Genomic DNA, 21,003 nt, shown 5'->3' with positions numbered 1-21,003 from the left:
TCTTATAAAACCCCATGACAGAGAACTTAGAAACTTAGAAAACACAATTAAAACAGCAAAAATGTGAATTACCACTAATCACTAGTACCTTTTTTCTGTGCATTATAAATGCACATATGTATACTTTTGTAAAATGGGATTATACTATATACGTGGTTAATGATCTCATTTTTTTCCCTAATTAATTTTTTCTTAGTAACTGAAATCGTTTTCTCAAAAACAATCTCATGCAGAGCCCTAATAGATAGATAAAAATGGAGATGCTCTCTTTTGAGGGAAGGGGTGTGGAGGGAGGGAGTGAGCGTAGCTCAGCTCCAGCTTCTGTCTCCCTTATGGCCCCATGAGGGATCCTGAAGCACTCCAGGGCAAAGCCCAGAACTTAGATAATGAATATCTTTTCCAAGATAAAAATTGTATTCAAAGGTACCAGTAGCCACAGTTGTTGCAACTATCATCTGTTAAAAATCTAAGAATAATAGAAAAATCTGTGCTCTCTTCTCCCAGGCTACAAAAGTAGCCTGGACTCTCCCTAAGACCCGACCACTGAAAGAGAACTGGGGACAAAAGATAATACCCTGTGGCTTCCCTACTCTTTCCTGATTTTAGACATTGAAACGTATTTGAAACACTCCCTACCTAGAAGAAGCAATTCCTCCAAAAATGAACAAGAAGAAGTTGTTGGTTGCTGTTGTTGTTTGAAAGAAGCAGAGGGGTCTTTATTCCTTCCAAGCAGGCATGGATCCGTAGCCAGCAAAAGCAGATGGCCCCTTCTGCTCTGCCCTTTAGTTTTACGACTGTGAGACTGGGAGATTTTTTCAGCACTTGCAATAGTTGGCTTCATCCATCACGCCAGGCAACGCCTCAGCTTGTCTTTTTACGTTTAGGTTCTATAGATATGGACTAAGCGAAGCTTTGTGTTTTCACATCAGAAGTTTTTGATGAGCTATGTGAGGAGAGACAGTTAAACAGATTCATCCTATCTCTCCATTCCTTAGTTCTGAGGGTAACAAGTGCGCTTCAAGCTGGAATTGATGGTGCTGGGTGAAAAGTCTGCCCTGAAATTTATCCTCTACAATGTCCTCTGGTGGAATGAAACCTTACCTTCCTGGTGATCTTTGATGCCATCAAAAGTAGCAGAAATATCTTTATCTTGAAATGTTCCCTGAGATCCAGGCCCTGGATTTCTGGATTCTGTTTTAACTTTGGTGGATTTTATGGTATGACCTGGGCAAGTCATTTAAGCTCTCTTTTCCTCTCGGATCATAATGCCACCTCACTGAGCCCCAAAAGCTTAGCATAAAGCACTTCTTTAAGATACCTGCATGGATTGGTGGCTCTTAACCCTACTTGCACATAAGGACAACTTGGGGTACTTTTTTTAAGTACCAGGACCAAGCTCCAGTGATTCTAAAGTATAGCCAGAATTTAGAAATACTAGCCCTGACAAACCCAATCAGAATTACTCTCAACTTCCTGTGTTTGTTCTCTTTCCTTTTTTTCATAACTCTTAACCCAACAGGTGTCTTTTATTTTTCTGCCCATGACTTACCTATTGGCAATGAACTGTAAGCTTCTTCAGGAAAGAGACAGATGAGCAATCTATCTTCGTATTCCCATTGTATCTTGACCAGAGGGAACCTGATTTCAAAATCTACCTCTAAGACTTAGCCGTGCAGTCTCGAGCAAGACACTTAGCTCTCGTGCATCTGTTTCCGTTCTTGCTTCACATGGATGGGAATTCAAATACCTACGCTTCACCATGGTCTTGAGGCTTAAGGAAAGTATTTACATTACGCTAGTAGCACATAGTAAGTAATCAGCTCAGATCAGCTATGTCACAAATGTTTGCTGAATTTAATGCCTTTTGTATAGTGATTTTTCCTTTGTTGTGTCGTTCATTCACGCAACCAAAATTTTTTAGCACTTCCTACTATAGTTCTAGTTATTTGGGAGAGTATGATCATGGAATTTACATTCTAGAAGATCATATCTGTGACCTTTAAAAATTTTTACAAATAACTGTGTTTTCTTATGCCTGAATCATATGAGACCCTGAGGGTTAAGAGAAATTAAGTGATTTGAGGCCTCACAGTAATCTGGTGATGGAACCATGCCTGCAGTCCAGGTTTTCAGACTCGTACCCAGTGCTCATTCCAGAGAACTTGATTGCCTACTCAGTGACTGACAATGGGACTGTAGTCATAGACGCAACCTCATACAGGGGATAAGATGGTAGACTGCCCAGGTGTAACTAATGTGACTTTGGAAAAGTTACTTTACCTCTCTTGAGTTTAAGTTTCCTCATATAGAAAATGAAGATAATAATATTTACTTCAATGAATTTTTTTTTTTTTTTTTTTTTTGCGGTACGCGGGCCTCTCACTGTTGTGGCCTCTCCCGTTGCGGAGCACAGGCTCCGGACGTGCAGGCTCAGCGGCCATGGCTCACGGGCCTAGCCGCTCCGCGGCATGTGGGATCTTCCTGGACCGGGGCATGAACCCGTGTCCCCTGCATTGGCAGGCGGACTCTCAACCACTGCGCCACCAGGGAAGCCCTCAATGAATTTTTGTGAGGATTAAGTATATATAAAGTGCTACCCACTATGTTGCATATAGCACACAATAGATGTTAGCTATTTTGATGCTAATTATTATGTCTGTGGTTAAAAGTGAGTAGGTGCTATTAAAAAGCTGCCCAGGACTTTAAGGAGGTTCTATGCCCTGCCACTCTTAAAATGGTGAGGTTCTGTTAACAAGCAAATATCCTGGTTATCATCTTTGGAATGTACATACTTGTCTACAACAGTATGTCTAGGAAACACAACGATTCTGACATTTGTGCATATGAAAGAATAAATCCTCCCCAGCAAATTGGAATTGTTCCATGGACAGCAGTTGGTAAAGTCCACAATTTGCATGAGGATATGTGAGGATTTATACATCCATTTCTAAAAAGACTGACTGGATAATAGGAATATCCTATGGCATCTCTTGCCTGGGCTTGGACAAGAGGATCTCTTGTGTGTGTTTGTTTTCCTAATGTAAGAATAATCTAATCGATGTCTCCACAGAACATGTGGACTCTTAACCTCGGGAGAGAAATGTCCAGGTCCAGCACACCCCATCAGCCAGTGTAATAGCTTCAACATCACTGAAAAGGCCATGCATTGAAAGATTTCTTAAACCAGGACTCTGCAGTTATAGAACCAATTTCCTGTAGGGAGACTTTGTTATGACCGTCTGGGGTTGTGGGGTTTCTAATTAATTTAGCTTCTAGCCCTCAGTATAGCCATTCTCCTTCCACCTTGTTTTTCCTGTATTTACTTTTCCAGGGAAAAAGGAGGAGGAGACAACAGCACGAGCATTTTCAACATTTCCCTCCTTGGTGTACCAGTTTGGCTGATAAGCGTATCCAAGGGGGGAGAAGGATGCAGACAATTGTGATTAAAGTGGACTAGGCTTTTATCTCAGATGTGGGTAAATGTTGTCTTTTATGTTGAAAATGATCCTGATTTGTAAAAATGTCAGAACCCTAGAGAAGCAACTTTGGTGACTTGCTGTGGGCTAGAGGAGAGAGAGAATGACTTTCAAAGATGAGCGTGAGTTGGGCCTTTCAACAGGACCTACTGGGTGCCAGGCCTCCACCTGGGCCAGGATGGTGTGAAGATGCTTATGGTCTTCTGGAATGGAATGTTTCAATGCAATGTGATAGGTGCCTTAACAGAGCTAAGCACTAACACAGGATGTTACAGGAGCAAAGAGCATGACCCACCAACCTGGTGGTGGTAGACAGAAGAAAGGGATAAAATTTCAGCAGAGGAGATGCTGTTGTTTATTGACAACAGGTCGTGCGTTGGGTGGGGATAGCTCCTGAATCAGGTGGAGAGTTGAAATAGCATCTCCTCCAACTTCTCTAGTCTTCATCTTGCATTCTTCTCAAGATGACTATTTTTTGGTCCTCTATCAAAGAGATGGCTGTCAAAACTGAATAGAGTACTCATTCATGTTGAGTGTAAAGGCCAGAGAGCTAATACGGGCTCCAGGAAGCCTTGACTTACTCATTATTCTGGCCCAGAAGCCAAGAACCAAGAGTATCTAGTAAATTGTAGGCCCTTGGTAAATAGTCTGTGTATGGGTGGATGCTGCACTTACCAAAGTGTTTTCACATCATCCATTCATTCAGTCTTCACAATTTAACATATGACATGGGGAACTTACACTAGTGTCAATTTTTTCCCTGGGAAACCAAGGTTTCAGAAGGCGAAAAGCCCGCATACTTCAACTGAAATACAGTTGATTTACAATGTTGTGTTAGTATCTGGTGTACAGCAAAGTGATTGAGTTATACATATTAATACATATTCTTTTCCATTATGATTTATTACAGGATATTGAATAGTTCCCTGTGCTATACAATAGGACCTTGCTGTTTAATCCATCCTATATGTACTAGTTCACGTCTGCTAATCCCAAACTCCCAATCCATCCCTCCTCCGCCCCTCCCTTCCCCTTGGCAACCACAGGTCAGTTGTCTATGTCTGTGAGTGTCTTTCTGTTTTGTAGATAAGTTCATTTGTGTTATATTTTAGATTCCACATATAAGTGATATCATATGGTATTTGTCTTTCTCTTTCTGCCTTACTTCATTTAGTATGATAATCTCTAGGTCCATCCATGAAGCTGCAGGTGGCATTATTTCATTCTTTTTTATGGCTGAGTATTCCATTGTATATATGTACCACACCTTCTTTATCCATTCATCTGTTGATGGACATTTATGTTGTTTCCATGCCTTGGCTATTGTGAATAGAAGCCTGCACGCTTTTCAATCATTAGCATCAGGCCCCTAATTCTTGATGTGCCATCATTTTCATGAATCCTCAAACTTTTTTCTTGTATAATCAGCCCTAGACTGTGTGCGTTTACGTGGCCATCAAATTCGGTTGCCTATAGGAACTGTACGTATAAGGTAAAAGATTAAAGTAAACTAAATGGAATACAGTTGGGAGTGGTGGGGACTGTGATAAAAGGGAGCAGGTACACATATATATGTAGCAACTAAAGGAAACCAAAACCAAGATAAAAAACATAGGGAGGGGCTTCCCTGGTGGCACAGTGGTTGAGAGTCCGCCTGCCGATGCAGGGGACACGGGTTCGTGCCCCGGTCCGGGAGGATCCCACATGCCGCGGAGCGGCTGGGCGCATGAGCCATGGCCACTGAGCCTGCGTGTCCGGAGCCTGTGCTCCGCAACGGGAGAGGCCACAGCAGTGAGAGGCCTGCATACTGCACAAAAACAAACAAACAAACAAGAAAACATAGGGAGGCCAAAGCAAACACTCCCATTTAATTGTAGGATTGGGTTCATAAGTAGCCAATTTGCAACCTCAGCAGAAAAATTGAAATATAAAATATGTCCTAAGCAGAATTATAAGTAGGAGAGATAATTTTAAAAATCTGTTGATATGTATTTACATGTTATTAAAAGCATGCTAAAATAAAGATCTAATTTGGCTTCCCAACTGTAAACATATCATTAAATTAAATGGAATATTAAAAGGATACTGATATGTGAGATAAATTTAGATCTAATCCTTGTGTTATATAAGGCTCCTCTGCCTCCATTTGCCCTTTGGTGCAGATTCCGGTAATTTATGTTAAAAAACAATCCTACCTTTCATGGCAAAGGTAGGATTATCTCAGTGACCAACTGGTCATTTGCTCAGTTCCTTGGTGATAAGCCTGTCCTTCTGCCCAGTTGCTTTACAGTACTCTCCTTGACATGATGGTAACTGTTTGATGAAGACCACCCAACCCTGGTTCGGCCACTACACATTTGATGCCCTGACACAGTGATAGCATAGAAAGGGCACTGTAATTGCCATCTGGAGACCAGATTTGAGCCCCTGCTCCATGGCTTACCAAAGTGTGACCTCACCCTGACCCCTGCCATATGTCAGTGGCTCTCTATAGGGCATGGGGCATTCAACTCCCTTAGGACCCATTTGAAAATGTGGTTGGATGTAGGGTTGGTTGTGACAATGACTAGTCAGAGCTCTTGGCGTTCAATGGGTGGGAGCCCAGGATGGCTACACATCCTGCAGTGCAGAAGACGGTCCCACACAGTGAAGCAGTGTCCTGGCCAAAACTCAGAAGTTCCCTCTTTGAGAACCAGTGCTCTGGCAACTTGTTTGCCCTCTGTGAACCTCATTTCCCTCATTTGTGAAATGTCCTACTGAGCTTATAGGATTATTATGAAGAGCAAATGAGATAATATATGTGAAAGTGCTTTGTAAGCCCTAAGGCATTGTATGCACGAGAGGTATTATAATGATTATACTAAGTGGCAAAGATAGGCAAAGAGCTTTACAACAGATTGTGAACCGTACAGATCTGTGATCTCCATCTTTTTTTTTTTTCCACACGGCTTAATCTGAACCATCTGGGCCAAAATGGTTGTTTTGATCCTTTAAGGTCTTCTGGCTGTCTCTACTCTTAAAGAAAAAAACAAACAAACCCTCAGTTACCAGATGTATTTATTTTTGAAAGAATCAACTGTGATGGTCCTTTACCAGTATCTAACTTAATATCAAAGCTACTCAAAAGAATAGTTTCCGGATTATGAAAAATATACAATTAGAAAAGTCTGTATAACATACACACTGTAACTGCTAGATGTATGAATTTAGAGTCGAAAGACATCCAGTTTGAGCTGTGACCTGCCACCACATCTTTCCTGTCTATGAGGTCATGGCGAATTCACTTTTCTAATCTTCACTTATCCGTAAAGTAGGGATTAAAATGCTTACCTTGCGGGTGTTGTGAGGGTTAAATGATATGTCTTTGGCATGTGAGTGTTTCTAGTAAACACATACCTGCATCTTGTCCAGCCCCCAACATTTGCTTGAAGAGTGGCTATCCTGCCTCAGTTTTCACACCTCATCACCAATGAAAGCATTCATCTTTTCAGACTTCCTGGAAAGATATGCTTAGGGACTATAATGTATTTCCACTTACAGGGTGGAGAGATTCCTTCATAGAACTGGGGGAAAATCAAGCAATAGCCCTCACCTTGCCCTGCAATATATTATATATTGTCTGCCATTACATCATCTACTGGAAGGCCAGGATGTTATATCAAGCCTCCCATCAAAACCATTAACAGGTAGTCAGTTGATGTGACAGTCTTGGTGCCCAACAACAGCTCAGGTGTATTTTTAAATATTCCGTCTGGCAGCTCAGGAAAAAAAAAAAGAACAACTGAATAGGCAGCAACCAACAGATTTCTTCCCAACGATTCCCTCCCCACAACCTGTCCACCCCTTTCGAGGAAGGACGAAGTTGAACGATGCTGTACCAAAGTAGCAGAGTGGCTTTGTTACCTAGCAACCGTGCCTAAGGATGGGTGCTAGACACGCCCACTAATTACCAGATCAAGGAGACCCTCCCTCAGCTGTGGCTTTAACAATTAGGAAAAGCATGGGTTTTAGTGACTCCTGTGAAAGAGTAAGATGATGTGAGAGCCTCCCTTTCAGCTGCCAGGAAGCGATTGGGATTCTAAGGCCCGGGAAGGGATGACATTTAAGGATTTGAAATAGCAGAGCCCTAGGTTACTTTCCTCAGACCACTTTCTGCCCGTCTTGCATGACACCAGTTTTTTTTCCCAGCTTTATTGAGGTCTGATTGGCAAATAAGAATTGTGTATATTTAGGTTGTATGACATGGTTTTTTTTAAGGTGTACCATGTGATGATATATGTCATGACATGATTACCACAGTCAAGTTAATTAACACACCCATTGCCTCACATTTACCTTTTGTGTGTGTGTGTGTGTTGAAAACACTTAAGATCTACTCTTTTAGCAAATTTCAAGTATAAAACACATTATTATTAATTATAGTCAGCATTTGATCTCCAGAATTTATCCATCTTATAACAAAGTTTTTACCCTTTGACCAACATCTCCCCATCTTCCCCATGCCCCCAATGACACCATTTTTTAAAAACCTTTCCTTTTGAGATCATTGTAGATTCACATACAGTTGTAAGAAATCATACAGAGAGATCCTGTATGCTCTTTACCGAGTTCCTCCCAGGGGTAACATTTCACACAGCGATGGTACAATGTCATAACCACAAAATTAGTACAAACCATCAACCTTATCCAAATCTCACCAGTTTTACATGCACAATGGCACCAATTTTAAGGAAAATATAAACCTAGCACAACAAAACCCCCTTTTAAAAATCTTTCTTGATAACTCTGATCAGTTGAACACAGTGGTCTTGGAAATGTCTCAGTAACCCCCCAAGAATCTGTCTGACTCTCCTCCGTCTCTTCTATCCCCCGACTCAGAATTCTTGCGTTGGAGTAAAGAGCTCTGTCTCAAGGTCATGTTAGGATTTAGGATCAGGCACGGCAGCCCATATTTCAGTTACTTATAAGCCTCTATCCTGTGTATAGTTGGGAGGCTAAAGTTTGAATTCTTTGAGATCAGAATCACAACGATCTGGTCATCACCCTGGGCTACTCTCCTGATGCTTTAAATGCTGCTCAAACTTCCCAGCTCACGTGTATGATGCTGTCTGTTGGACTGAGGGCTGAGGGTAAAAGAAGGTTGTGACTACAGGTGTATATAAAGAGGGAGACCCTCCATGCCTGGAAAGCTGCTTCCTCTCTGGGCAAGGCCAGGCAGAGCTGTTTGCAAAATCTGAAGTTGTTTTCTATAGCCAACAGGATTTATACTGAAGGCTGCATGGAAAAGGTTTGAATGTTAGAAGACTGAATTATTGGAGTTTAAATCTTTGCCCCATCGTTGACCGGCTGTGCGATAAATAACCTTACGTCTCTGAGCCTCGCTATTCTCGTCTAGAGGAAACTGGAGATGCACATAACAACGCATACTTCATAAGGCAGTTATGACCTTTAAGTGATGGAAAGCAGTGGTTCCCAAGCTTGAGCATGCACTGGAATCACCTGGAGGGCTTGTCGCAACAGATTGCTGGATCCCACCGCAGAGTTTCAGATTCTCTAGGCCTTGGGTGAGACCTGATAACGTATTACATTTCCAACAAGTTCCCAGGTGTTGCTGCTGCTGCTTTGGGGATCACACCTTGTAAAGCCCTGTGAGCCCTGTGTGATCACACTTTGCAGACCTCTAACATAAGGCTCATAAAGTGCCTAATAACATACCTGACCCTTGGTATTCACCCAGTGGTAGCAATTTCCCCTCTAAGCTAATAAGGAATGAGGTACCTTCTCTAAAAAAAAAAAAACAACAAAAAAAAAACCCAAACCTGAGTTCTCTGACTTTCCTGAAATTAACTCCCTGGTCAACATCTAAACAGCAAAATGTAAAACCAAAGCCTGTGAAATTATTAAGTGTATTGGGCAAGGGTACCCAGCCAATTTTGATATTTCCCAGTTTCAAAGTATTTTCCCCCTAAAAGCAAATTTAGGGTAAGAGGTCTCATGCTGGATGTACGTACACGTGTATGTGTTTGCAAGCACATAGGTACGCACACTTCTTCGCTTTCTATGTGCGAGCTTCACCCCCGACACATAATATTTTCACCAGGCAGGCCGAGCTTACGTGCTTTTTTTTTTTTGGCATGTGGATGTGGGAGAGATGTGGGAGAGGGAAGATGGAGAAAACAAGTGTTCTTAGAAGAACCTCAGAGAACCTCTCATTAGAGAAGAGAATTAAAATATTTCAGTCCCTGGGGTATTCTCTTTAAGTACACCAAATTACATCAGTTCTTGATAGAATAAACTGCAGGCTATAGAATTATCTTCTTTTTTTTTTTTTAAAAAGTGCTGATATCCTTCGCTTGTGCTGTGAGCAATATAAAGAAAATCACTCTAAATGTTATTTTCTTTACCACCATCGATGTTTTTTTTGTAAGAAAGGGAACCCCAGGTGTGAGCCTGAGGGATTATTTTAATAATCTTCAGTGCCCTGGGTCTCCTGCCACTGCATGCAACCCTTCATTTTTTTTTTATTAGCTCACCCTGCAGACTCCATACATGCTCTGACTTGCGGCATTGGAGAGAACACTCTCACAGCCTCTGCGAGAACTCAGATTTATTGCCCTAGCCTCAAACTTGACTTCCAGATTCTAGGCTCTTACACCCATTGCTGCCACATGTGGTATAATTGACTCCATTTTAGCAGATATTAACTGTTGAATATTCATGCTTTAAACAAGTATCAGTAACTTTAGCTTTCTGTCAAATATCTGGCTGTGTTTTGAAATATATGTAGCTTTGAAAGATACCTCTGGTCTTTTAAGGTTCTAGCAACAGGTACTGAAACACCAGCTGCAAAATGTGTCAGAATCGTGAGGTTTGAATGGTCATGGCGATCTCAGCCTTGGATATCAGCTTGGATTTGGTTCTTTGTCCGAGTCCTTCTAATCTGAGATTATTTCAGGTCATTTCCCCCTTGCGCATTATGTAATGCCTGCATGGCAGAAAAACACGGGTAGGGTTCCCTTAGGCTGTTGTGTGACTTACAAACCTGCAACCCCTTAAGGTCCAGCAAGGATGGAATTGACAAGACTCCAGATCCCAATCAGTTCAACCCTAGAAAAGGAAACCAGCAGGAATTGAAATAGTAGTTGCTTTCCTTTAGTCAAAGAAATCAAGGATGAAACGGTTAAACAGATTAAGGTTTACTTACCTCCTACAGAGCACCAGAATAAATGTAGTCTGGCTTTCCGATAAGACTGTAACTGCCAAAGGATTAAGCCCTTAGCCGGTGGAGAGAGGGGGTGGCCTTAAAATGTATTCAAATTTGTAAACTACAGCTGTGTATTTTAATCCTGGAGCTACTCATTGATCTCCTCCTTCTTTGCAGTCTGTTGTTCTATTAGCTACAGGCTCTCTGCCCCCAACCACTTTTTTTTACATTTAAAAAAAAAAAAAAAGGATATTTTAAAAACCTCACTTGAAAATAGGACTTCATTGAATCACCCAAAGGGGACATATAATTAAAGGTAACCATTTGCATTACCCTCCCTGAGGACAAACTTCACAAGGGTGATCAACTTGGAATACAAGAGTCTGGTAATTTCAGTATTGTGTATCTGAATTTTTTTTTCCCAACCCATTCTGGATTTCGTCCTTACAAGGTAGCTGTTTTTCCATTTAGCAGTTCAGTTGAGGGCTGAGTGTAGGTTTTTCATTTTAGCAACACAGAAATGCCTGTTGGTTTAAGTCGCGTCAGCTGAGTTAGTACAGCTGCAAAAGGCACATTCTGTTTTCTCATTAGCTGTCATCCAACTGTCTGCGCTTATTAATTTTTTGAAAAGGTAATAGATATCCCTAGAGAAAGCAACAAAAAGTGGCAGAGTAAACGACAGGCCATTTCTCACGTGGTAACAGAAATTAAGCATTTATATGTTTGTGACTATCTTCCGTCAAGGGTCTGGGTTCCTTATCTCAACCTTGACATCTGGGTTTTACTCTGCAAACCCAATTTCTTCCCACCATTTTCTGGCCTGAAAACAAAAGTCCCATCAGCAAGACTGTGTTCCCTAATGTTTCTCTATCTGATGAACAAACTAATGCATCAACTACTGTATTGAACTAGAAGAAATCCCTCCATCTTTCCAGCCTCCCATCCATCCACCCATCCATCCATCCACCCACCCATCCACCCATCCACCCATCCACCCATCCACCCATCCACCCATCCATCCATCCATCCATCCATCCATCCATCCATCCATCCATTTGTTGATTCGTTTATTCAACAAGGGCCTTCTCAGTCTTATGCTTGGTGCTCAAGACACTGGCTGTGAATAATAAGCATTCATCTCCTGCCCTCTAGGAGCTTACAATCCAACATGGAAGACAAATTTTGAATAAGTAGTTAGACATTCGAGGAAATCTGCAAAAGAGACTGGCAAAGGGACATGTGGTGGGCAGAGTTACAAGAGTGACCCCCAGGGACCGTCACCCTTGTGTGATTTCCTCTGCTTTGCGTGTGGGTGGAAACTGTGAATAAAATATCGTTATTTCGATTATGTCAAATTATATGGCAAAAGGGAAATTATTCCAGTGGGCCTAATCTAATTATATGAGCCCTTTAAAAGCAAAGCATTTTCTGTAGCTGGTGGGCAGAAGGGGGAATCAGAGAGATTGCAAACATGGGAAGCATTAGATGCACAATTACTGGCTTGAAGAGGTGGGTAGCCACATGATGAGGAATACTGGTGCCCTCTAGTAGCTGAGAGCAGCCCCTGGCTGACAGCCAGCAGGGAAACAGAAACATCATTCCTACAACGGCAAGGAACTGGATTCTGCCAACAGCTTGAATGAGCTTGGAAATGAATTCTTCCCCATAACTTCCAGATAAAAGTCCAGCCTTGCAGACACCTTGAATTCAGCCTTGGGAGCGTGAGGGGTTGAATCCTTCCTACCATAAAAAGATACGTTGAGATCCTAACCCCCAGTCCCTTGATAATTGGTGTGTAAAATGTAGCAACGTTGCTCCACAGCCTCTCTTAACACCAGTCTCCTGTCTTTTTAATTTTAGCTGTTCCAATAGGTGTGTTTGACTCACCTACTTGAAATATTTGACGTACTTATTGTAGTTTAATTTGCATTTGCCTGATGGCTAAGGATGTTGAACATTTCTTCATAAACTTATTAGCCACTCTTGCATCTTCATTTGTGAGGTGTCCAAGTCTTTTGCCTATTTTTTTCCTTTTTTAAAAAATGTATTTTATTGAAGTGTAGTTGATTTACAATGCTGTGTTAATTTCTGCTCTATAGCAAACTGATTCAGTTACACACACATATATATATATATATACATTCTTTTTCATATTCTTTTCTATTATGGTTTATTACAGGATATTGAATATAGTTCCTGTGCTATGCCGTATGACCTTGTTGTTTATCCATCCTATATATAATAGTTTGCATCTGCTAATCCCCAGCTCCCAATCCATCCCTCCCCTCCACCCACCAGCCCCACCACCCCTGGCAGCCACAAGTCTGATCTCTGTGTCTGTGAGTCTGTTTCTGTTTCATAGATAAGTTCATTTGTGTCATATTTTAATTTCCATACATAAGTTATATCATATGATAGTTGTCTTTCTCTTTCTGACTTTCTTCATGTAGTATGATAATCTCTAGGTCCATCCATGTTGCTGCAAATGGCATTATTTCCTTCCTTTTTATGGCTGAGTAGTGCTCCATTGTGCATATGCACCACACCTTCTTTATCCATTCATCTGTTGATGGACATTTAGGTTGTTTCCATGTCCTGGCTATTGTAAATACTGCCGCTGTGAACAAAGGGGTGCATGTATCTTTTCGAATTATAGTTTTCTCTGATATATGCCCAGGAGTGGGATTGCTGGATCATATGGCAACTCCATTTTTAGTGTTTTGAGGAACCTCCATACTGTTTTCCATGGTGGCTGCACCAATTTACATTCCCACCAACAGTGTAGGAGGTCTTTTGCCTATTTTAAAAGTTGGGTTGTTTGACTTTTTATTACCGAGTATAGCAGTGCTTCCTTGGCTTAGCCTTTCTTGAGATTTTGATACAGTATATGGAGTGGGGGTCCCCATATGACTCTGAAATCCAGACAAGTTTGAGGAACGTATGAGTTTGCTAAGACTTCAGCTGTTTGCAGCACTCGTCATTTGAGACTTTCCCATCCAGAGGCTTGCTTGGTGATTATTTTAAATTGTTAAGAAAAAACATTTGAAAAATGATTCTCAGCATGTTGTTTTCTTCTTGGTGTGGAGTTGGCATTGATTTTTTTTTTTTTTTTTTTTTGCTGTACGCGGGCCTCTCACTGCTGTGGCTGCTCCCGTTGCGGAGCACAGGCTCCGGACGCGCAGGCTCAGTGGCCATGGCTCACAGGCCCAGCCGCTCCGCGGCATGTGGGATATTCCCGGACTGGGGCACGAACCCGCGTCCCCTGCATCGGCAGGCGGACTCTCAACCACTGCACCACCAGGGAAGCCCTGGCATTGAATTTTAATGTCAAACTTCAGCTAGAAAGTTCTTAGCTTGGTTGGACACAGTCACTTAAAGCAAAAGTGGGTTGTATACAAGGTATTACTATCATTATCAAAGGGCCCATTGGTAGCAGCATTCTAAAGCACATCCTGTTTTACCTCTCTCAGTAGGAAATGTGGTAATGTTGACATTTGAATGTGGAAGCCTGTATGAAATTTGTTCTAAGTAAAACTGGTTTGGGAACCCCTTGAGCTTTGTGTTAACATTCATAGTGTACCAATCTGTCTAGCAGACAACCTTTTCGACCCAAAATGTTAGGCTTGTACTCAGTAATTCCTTCAACCTTCATACTGATTCACAGAGTGTATTGAACAAGCTACCTAATTAAGGACCCCTCTTTACCCTCAGAGGAAAGTATTAAACAATGGATTCCACCTAATTATTTAATAAGCCCTAGACATTTTTTCTGTAAAGGAAACTCCAGATTTGGAGTTGTTTTGACCTTGGTTCATGATTCTAGGAGGCTAAAGGGCTAAAGAATCATAGTATCCAAGAAATCAAAAACTTTCTACAAGCTTAGGCATCTGGAAATGTGCCAGCAGATTATTGTTCTTTTTCAGGGAGCCCTACTGCCTTAATAAGTTAATACAGAGATAGCCAGCAGGTAGATTGCATCTCATATGAAAATGCTGAATGATGTGGTTTCCTGGAGGGTCACACAGAGGTCCTTCCCTCTTCCTTAGGAAAGTGGGATGCAGTTGATTTGTGATGCCCACCATCCATGAGCAAGAAAGTACCTTTTTCAATACTGTGTACTTGACCTTTCAAGATATGAGGTTCTGAAGTTAGCCAGAGAGCAAAGGCAAACAAATTATGCAGCGTCTATCAAATATTCTGTTATCCCAATGTTTAGAAAGGCTCCTCAGTCAACTTTTGACTCTCCATCTAAGGGAGAGGAGATATTTTAAATCTTAGGGAAGAAAGATGTTCAAATCCTCAGAGACTTCAGATGATCTTTGCTCCAGGGGCCTCATCTGTCTCTGTTTTTATTTCCTGACCTTGGACATTTTCATGTTATTCCCACTAGGTCAACTGTTGAGAAAGGCCAAGAAAAGTTCAACCCAGGTCCTTTACTTCATTTGCAACTCTGGTTGGAATATTTTGATAAGGAGAAGATGGAGGAAACCTGGGCTTTGACAAAGCTTCTGGGTCATTCAAAGATTTTCTTGTCATTGCAGACTGTGGAGATTTGAAAGATGGGGGGATTAGCACAAGATACTGAAATGTGAAGGGAATGATGACTGTGTGTCAGCTCTGTTTGAATTACTCCAGGAAAAATGGCATTTTTAAAAGTCTCCTGTGAAAAGACTTGAGGCTTTCTTTTTTTTAAATTATTTTTTTATTGAAGTATAGTTCATTTACAATGTTGTGTTAGTTTCAGGTATACAGCAAAGTGATTCAGTTATATAAGTATATACATATTTTATATATGTGTGTGCATATATATATATATATGCACACACATATATATACTTTTTCAGATTCTTTTCCCATATAGGTTATTATAAAATATTGAGTATAGTTCCCTGTGCTATACAGTAGGTCCTTGTTGATTATTCTATATATAGTACTGTGTATATGTTATTCCCAAATTCCTAATTTATCCCCCCCCCCCCGCAACCTTCCCCTTTGGTGACCGTAAGTTTGTTTTCTATATTTGCGAGTCTGTTTCTGTTTTGTAAATAAGTTCATTTTTATCATTTTTTTAGACTCCACATATAAGTGATATCATGTGATATTTGCCTTTCTCTGTCTGACTTCACTTAGTCTGATAATCTCTAGGTCCATCCATGTTGCTGCAAATGGCCTTATTTCATTATTTTTTATGGCTGAGTAATATTCCATTGACTATATATACCACATCTTCTTTATCCATTCCTCTGTTGATGGACATTTAGGTTGCTTCCACGTCTTGGATATTTTAAATAGTGCTGCAGTGAACATTGGGGTGTATGTATCTTTTTGAATTATGTTTTCTCTCGATATATGCCCAGGAGTGGGATTGCTGGATCATGTGGTGGTAGCACTATTTTTAGTTAACGTGAGGCTTTCTGAATGCACAGTTTCATAGTATTCTGCAGTAAGTCAGGTTTCTGCAAAGATAGTAGGGTCATCTTACTCAGCAGTGCCAGGAAGTTTTCATTTAGCCATGCCTGATTTTTATTTTATTTTATTTCTTTAACTTGCCATTAAGGGGAAATTTCTTCCTTTTTTCTTACACTGGAGTATTGCATTTACTGTAAGTGACTGTCCTAGGCTGTGAATAGAGTTTGCTTTTTTTTTTTTTTAGTTCTGGACTCTAATTTCTATATGATGCTTTGAAATGAGATCATTTTAACCCAAGTTACTTTTGTGGGAGGGACTAATAAAATACCCAGCTTTGTAAACAAATTTATTTGATGTTGGGTAGGAGTGGGTAGCAAGGGACAACCTCTAAGTCCAGAATGTATTCAGTTCCTTGGTGACTGTACCTAAAGTCTGCAGCTAGATTACCATTTTCCTAAAGAGACAGGAAGAGTTGAAATGGGAAAGGGTTTTTTGCCATCACACACATATATATATATAGGTCTTGGTGTACAAAACACATTTTTTCATCCTTTTGGCCTTATCTGTTGTCTTATAAGTATTCATAGTAAGGCAGGGTCAGAGTGTTTATCACACAGTTGTTAATTTAAAACTTTATAAAAATATATCCCCCTCCTGTGATCATCTCTGTGAGACCGGGATGGGTGGAGAAAAATTGATGTCTCTTTCAGCTCAAATTGGAAAATGAAATGAGAAATTGACCAAAAAATATTTTAACTCTTCAAGATACCCACATCATCATGAAAAGATTAATCTGAAGGTATCAAAGACAGTCCATAGCTGTTTTAATTCAAGCAGAAAAGTTTACTTATTGCTAATCTCTCCTTTTTTCAGTGAATTTGCACACCTGAAGAAGACAGAAGGCCCTAGAGACAGAAAGAGAGATAGAGACTGACAGAAAGAGAGAGAGAGAAAAAAAGGCATATGCACAGAAAGGAAAAAGTGCCTTATACTTAAAAGCCATATCAGTTGTTTTATCTCAACTTACTTAGATCAAAAAGGCAGAAGCAAGAAGCAGCACAAAGTGACCAATCTTTAACAGAAACACATGAGATAGGAATGTATGACACCAAGTTTCTAACTTTCTATGTGCCCCGTTATTTTTTATTTATTTATTTTTTTTGCAATACGCGGGCCTCTCACTGTCGTGGCCTCTCCCGTTGCGGAGCAGAGGCTCCGGATGCGCAGGCTCAGCGGCCATGGCTCACGGGCCCAGCCGCTCCGCGGCATGTGGGATCCTCCTGGACCGGGGCACGAACCCGCGTCCCCTGCATCGGCAGGCGGACTCTCAACCACTGCGCCACCAGGGAAGCCCTGTGCCCCGTTATTTTTATGTAAATAGTATTGAAGTATAAAGGACATACAGAATATCACACAGATCTCACATGTACACATATACAGTGTGCACCCAGATCAAGAAAAAGGATATCCCCTGGCAGCCTCTTCCAGCTCCGTCCCAATCACTGCTCCCATGGAGGGTCACCACTATTCTGATTTCTAACACTATGGATTAGTTTTGCCTGGTTTTGAACTTTATATGAATGGAATCATTGTGTGATGTCTCTGGTTTCTTTCACTCACTAATTTGTGGGTGAGGTGCATCCATGTTGTTGCATGTAGAGCAGTGGATTCATTTTCACTCTGTGTGTAGTTCATTGACTGTCCTACCGTTTTTCACCCATTCTACTGGCGATGGATATTTTAGCCGTTTGCAGTTTGAGACTATTACAATTTGTATTGCCATGATTAAGCACACATCTTTTGGTGAATATATACATACGTATTTTTTTTTCCATTTATCTTTAGAACCGTAGTCCCCTAGAAATCTAAGAAACAGAAATTTAAGTTTTTAAGAAATCTGTACACATCTTCAAGAGAAGGACAGAACAGTTTGAAAGGGGTTTGATGAGCTCCGATAAGGGAGGGACCAAAAAGAAGACAGAAATCAAGCAAAACCTGTCTGTGAGGTTTGTGTCTCTGCGGAGCCCTGAGAATTGAGTTTGCTTTTAAAATGTGAAAATGTGTTTGGTGATTCATGTCATCGACTAATTGCTTTGATCTTTAAAGTAATGATAACAGTTGAAGGAGGAAGAGAGTGCGTACTCCCTGTGCTCGATGATTCAGTTTCATGGAGTTAACCGCTAATGATTGCACAGCCCACAGAATACACTCCAGCCTCATTCAAAACCTGTTCTCGCGGTAACAAATGCACGTCTGCATTTTCAGAATACGGCTTGTTAGTTTGGAAGGAATTGTAAATTTGTAAACAACCGTAGTTAGGTTCTCCCACGGTGTAACTTCCTCCTGAGATTTGCTTAGAGATTTTGGAAAGTTAGAAATCTGTGCTTTCCATGTAAAAATACAGACAGGTTTAGAAGAATTGTAAAAATAAAATGGAACTTCCTACATTGATTACATTTTAAATGATAATACTGTAGATGTGTTGGGTTAGATATAGTATTAAAATTAATTTCATCTATTCCTATTTATTTCATTTATTTTATTAAGACAGCTACCAGAAAATTTTAAATTATATATGTGGCTCACATTACATTTCTTACGGTGTGTTTAGACCTTCCCATCACCTTCGAAAGACTGGTGGTTTGGCCCAGAAAAAACGAGCTTAGGTAACAACTTGGACTTGTGATTGGAATCTGAAGGAGAGGGGGCTGTCCAGTTAGACTGAGCCCTTAACCTGTGGAGTCTGACGCTGTCTCCAGTTAGATAGTATCAGAATTGAGTTAAACTTTGGACAATTGCTTGGTGTGGGGTAACCCCGTCAACACCCCATATGTGTTGGCATTGGGTGTTAGAATCAAAATACCTGCTTTAGGCACTTTTGACCAGTGCTCTTCTATTCCCATGCTTCCCCCTGCCCCCCACTGACAGAAGCCTGTTTAATTTCTACCAGGAAGTCAGAGGGTCAAAAGGTCACTAACCAAGAGTGTTCTGGATGGGGGTTCTTGTGCACACATAAATCATTTGCTGGTAGACCCATGCCTTTGGCTAACGCTTCGGGGCACTGTCTCAAGTGGAGTGATGGAGAATCTACTCAATCTCTTATAATTCAGAAAGGAAGCCAACATCAATTTTGTAAAGGAGCATGCTTATATTCTTTCCCATGGAGAGTGTATATTTTGAACCACTTAATTGCTCCTTTGAGTGATTTGCATAATGTCTAAGAACCACCTATACAGCCTGTGTGGCCTGAGGCAGCAAATGCCCATTGTTTTCTCTGCTGCCTTTAAAATGAGGTTGCATGCGTATCTGAAGCAGAGAGTTCTGTGGTTGCATCTTTACACTGACTCCAAATGTAAGAGATGGCTATTTGTTATTTGCTAACAGGAAGGAATCGTTTCTTAAGGGTGACAGTTTCTGGGTTCAAACTCCAGCGCTAATACTCACTAGCTAATTAAGCTTGGGCATACTAGCTAGCCTGTCTGGGCATTGCCACCTCACCGTGGAAGGCCAACTTACAGATGAAGGGGAGAGGGCTCTTAAACAGGGACAGCTCCGATTATACCAGTAAAATTATGCTCATTGTATAAAATGTACTCATGCAGAAAAGCATATAAAAATAAGTTTAAAATCACCTGTATTCCCACCACCGAATAAAAGTAGGTTAACATTTTTTGTGGATTTTCTTCCATTTGTTGTTTTGTTCGGTTGGTTTTTTTTTCTTCCATTTGTTTTTGAATACTATTTTTTTCATTATTGAGGTCATACTATATTTATATAAGTACGTATCCTGCCTTTTCATTTGACATTATTGTGTAAATATTTTTAGAATGAAATTTAGTAAATGTTATTGTGTAAAACTGTTTTCATAATGAAAAAATGTGAACATAATTTTGATTTCATATATAATTTTTCATAGGGGTACATAGGTAGTTCAGAGACATTAAAGCCCTCGGAGGATATTTATGTAAATAACAGGCAATTTTAGAAATTTAGAGCAAAACAAGTATAGCATTTTAAAAGTTTAATTCAAACTCCAACATAATGTATCTTTTGATATTTTTTAAGGTTATAAATTAATTTGCTTAAACTGTGACACAGAGGTAATGGATGTCTTCATTTGGGAGAGAAAGATACTTTCTAACAAAAAGTAACTCAGTTATGATGATTTAATAATCACTAGTCCTTGCCCTAGGAAAGAATCGTGAATTATCAGTTTCAGTGCTTGGACAAAAATATTAGATGGCTTACCAGTGAGAGAAGGCTTCAGGAAGAGCTGGGTGGGCCACAGCTGGGCTTTGAAGGATGGATTAGGATTGAAATAAGTCTCCGTAATGCAGGGCTTTTGACAGTCACGTGGCATATCCCTTCATCTACAAATACTGGTTCTTGTGATTCTTTTAATACAAATAAATGTAAATCCATACTGCCAAATGCATGCATTTTCTCACAGCTTGCAGTGTGGACAGGGTGGACTTCTGAGAGAGGTAAATGCCAAGGAGCTAAATCTGGTGGTGATTACACAATGTACAGCACTGAAGGAAGGGGTGCGGGAGAGGAGGGTTTCAAAGATTTCCCATGAGATTGGAGGAGAGGGTGGGATCTGCGGAAATGAGAGGAAAGAGAAATTCGGTAAAACTATTAAGCCACTCTCTCAGTTAAATGTTAAAGGTGTCGTGAAGTGTTGGACTTGACTCATTTCTGTGTGCTTTACAGGGAACACCTTATGGAATTTACATCTCTGACTCTCAGCTTTTGTTGGGTCTTCAGCCTCCGTGAAAGCTAAGGACCCACTCCCACACCCATCACAGGAAAAAAACGATTGTATGCATTCACATCTCAATATCTACTTTTTTACTTACAGTGTCATAGGTTCCAGGTGAAGAAGGGCTGATTTAGAAACAGAGTGTGGTTACG

General features: G+C 40.7%; 1 protein-coding gene across 16 annotated transcripts in view; it reads left to right on the top strand.

Moving 5' to 3' along the window:
- Positions 1-21,003, top strand: part of CADPS (calcium dependent secretion activator) — a 479,603-nt gene that overhangs the window by 37,727 nt on the left and 420,873 nt on the right. The window lies entirely within an intron of this gene.

This window comes from Monodon monoceros, unplaced genomic scaffold, assembly GCF_005190385.1.
Source record: "Monodon monoceros isolate NGI ecotype Baffin Bay Population unplaced genomic scaffold, NGI_Narwhal_1 Super_Scaffold_3, whole genome shotgun sequence".
NCBI classification, from domain to species: Eukaryota; Metazoa; Chordata; class Mammalia; order Artiodactyla; family Monodontidae; genus Monodon; species Monodon monoceros.
The sequence above is the reverse complement of the archived record's forward strand: the minus strand, read 5'-3'. Positions and strand labels throughout refer to the sequence as shown.